Source organism: Echinops telfairi, unplaced genomic scaffold (assembly GCF_000313985.2).
Source record: "Echinops telfairi isolate 266 unplaced genomic scaffold, ASM31398v2 ScPeMD7_7470;HRSCAF=8508, whole genome shotgun sequence".
Taxonomy (NCBI): Eukaryota; Metazoa; Chordata; class Mammalia; order Afrosoricida; family Tenrecidae; genus Echinops; species Echinops telfairi.
This window is the reverse complement of record NW_022111374.1, coordinates 310,717-313,835: the sequence shown is the minus strand read 5'-3', so window position 1 is coordinate 313,835 and position 3,119 is coordinate 310,717. Positions and strand designations below refer to the sequence as shown.

Genomic DNA, 3,119 nt, shown 5'->3' with positions numbered 1-3,119 from the left:
GACTGGGGTCATGATAGTGGGCGGGAGGGGGGCGGAACCTGAAAGAACTAGAGGAATGTTGTGTGTTTTGTGGGTGCTAACCTGCACCCTGGCTGACTCATCCCTTCCGTGTGACCCTTCTGTGAGGGGATGTCCAATTGTCTTTGGGTCTCTACTCCGAACTCCCTTGTTCCTATCGATATGACTGTTTTGGGTCCTGGCTACATTTTGTACCTAAAGCTTTATGTATCAAAATGAGTTTTCAGTTCTCTTCTGATTACTAGTCCTGGAAGCTCTTTAATTGTGCAAGTCTTGACTTCACAGGTCTGTTGGGGGACAATAAGAGAGCAAGTGTGTTTGGGACCTTGTAGAATTTTAGTGTGTTTGTGACAATTTGATGTTAAATAAACCCATACCTGTCCACCTTCAGAGACCGTGAGGCACAAAGTACTGGCTCTATGTCAAGGGAACGGGCATTGCTCTGCAAAGTTCCATTATGATGCACATGTCCTCAGGAGCCCATGGCAGCTCAACCCACTTGTTTCCAAGAAGCTAAGGGAAGACCGGTGAACAGTGAGGGTCGGACTCATCCCGGACCACTGTGGTAAAGCACCAGGACAGTGAGCATTTCCTCGGCGTGTAGGAAAGTAAGTACCTTAGAACCAGTTGGGTAGAAAAGGTCTCGTTGGGTTGATGCCATCCTCACAGATACCCAAGCTTACGCTTGTGACTTTCGGAACCCTCGCACGCCGCTGGTCTTGGAGACCGCTTTCCTCACTTAATGTGTATCATCTCCATAATCTTTCTACCGAGCGAGCTCTCCCAGTGACCCCTGTTTAAGTCACCATCACACTCAATTCTCTCTCTTTTTTTTAATTAAAATTTTAAAAAATCTTCTTGTCCCCGAGGGGCACCATTCCTGGAAGTGCTGCAATACCAGGTTGATGCGTAGAGCTCCTATTCCATCTCCCTACTCCAAAAATCCATTTAATATATTGTCCTCAGACAGAGGATGTATCAGATATTAAACTGATAGGAACAGATACTGCACTTGATCTTAGCCAAAAGGCCGAGAAGCGATCAGGCTCAATTCTCATGGACGTTTTAAACACATTGCTAAAGTGCTGGAAGAGGGCGATGTGACAAAGTTTTCCTTTTCCCACAGCACCCTTTGTGCAAATAATTTCATTTTTCGTTTCATATCGTGGATCTCAATTGGAATTACGTGGTCAGACTCTGCAAACCTTAACTTAGAGAAGTTTTCTGGTGAACAGTCATGAAGATTGACACTTGGTCCAATGTCCCAAGAGATGTTGTCAACCTCCACAACCCAGTGGGCCCTCGGGGGCGGTAGTGTCATTGAAGGGTAAATTAAAGAAACAACAGACAAGACTTGCAAGGGCTCACCTCTCCCATGGCGACTGGAACCAGAGTGAGGGCTGAATGCATGCTCTCACAGCTTATATAAGCTCAGCATTCAAACCGTGTCACACACATACGTAATAACAGGCATGGGCTGCATTAGAAGCAAACAATTAGCAGGATGGGGACGAGCTAGGGGTACACATGCTATGGGAAGGGGAGGTACTCGCGGCATCCATGTCAGAGGGAGGTGCATACGTAACACGATGGATGGGCTCTAGAGTCAACATAGCAGGCAAACCTTGACCTTCTCTGAGCTGGCTTGACCTTCAGTATCCCTGAGCTCTTCTCCGGGTGAACCATCTATGATCAATCTATCAGAAGGGAGTGGGCCCTACTTAGGGTTTTCTCAGGGGGCCAACCCCTAACAAATCATCACAGGCCCGGCAGGCGCAATTGTACAGCGATAATAAGTAGACATTATAGTAAAGTCATAGAGAATAAGAGAGATCGAAGAGAGTGGCATAAAGGAGTCAGACTCATTTCGTGGTGCATGCTCCCCTTGGTGGTACAGGGCCAGAGAGCGTGCAGGAGAGAGGAGATGAGATTTGTTACTTAACCAGGGCTTCTATATCTTTGGGGGCGTACATGCCCCCTAATTACAGGTAAAGACATACATCATAGGAAGGGGTTGTACTGTAGGTAATACAGCAATGAGAGGGGGACCATCTAGGGATATACATGCAATAGGAAAAGGAGGGATTGGGGGCACACATGTGACAAGATGGGCAGATCCTAGATTCAGGATGGCAGCCTAACTCTGGACATCACTGGGCAGGTTTGACCACTTCTCTGGCTCCATGGAAACAATCACTATCCTTATCAGTAGGGTGTGAGCCCCACCTACATCGGAGCAGATGCCTTCAGGGAGAATAGCTCTCATCTGACTTCCCACCAAGGGCTGGCAAACATATGGCATATCTCTGGGGAATACAAAGCTGGGGAAAGTCTTTTTATATTCCACAGGGTTTAGAAGATCTGATTGCTTTTGATGGCACATAGCCTTTAAGCAGTTAACCTTTGTGAGTGTAATAGCAACCACGTGCTTGCAAGCAACACCTTAAAATTGGCATTATTCCTGGGAGACATTGTGGGGAACAACTTTCACTTAGGACAGGGAGGGATTGTCTCTATTACCCAAATAGGGCCCAGTCCCTTCTGGTAAGGACAATGGATGGTTCTCCTGAAGGAGCGCCCAAAGGCACTTAAGGTCAAGCCTACTCAGGGAAGACCAAGGTTAGGCTGCCAGCTTGACTCTAGAGCTTGCCCATCTTGTTCTCTATGTGCCTTCCTGTCACATGTGTGTCCCTAGTGCCTCCCCTTCCTATTGCACGTATACACCTAGCTCATCTCCCTCCTGTTAGGTGTATGCCTATGGTACAATCCCTCCCTGTTACATATGTGCTTACCGCGGCCTGCCTGCCCGAGATTACAACAAGTTGTGAGATTACATTACTCGCTCTCTCTGCTCAGACCTTGCTTTGTCTTGTCTGCTGTCTCTTTAATTTACCCTTCAATTACACAAGTGTCCTATAGATCCATTCCGTTATGGGGAAGCTGGTCCCCAACATTTCCAGTAAACAGTGTGGCCCTATATGCCCCCTTGCTAGCCAAAGAAGAAAAACTTCCATAAGGCAGCGGTCAGACAAGCATGCACGCTCCATCTCCATGACTCTTCTCTCTAGTGCCCAACTCCCAAGGTACCAGATTGTGTGAGG

General features: G+C 47.4%; 1 pseudogene; it reads right to left on the bottom strand.

The window, feature by feature from the left end:
- Positions 1 to 882: 882 nt before the first annotated feature.
- Positions 883 to 1,060, bottom strand: LOC115873966 (annotated as a pseudogene).
- Between the last annotated feature and the right edge of the window lie 2,059 nt (positions 1,061 to 3,119).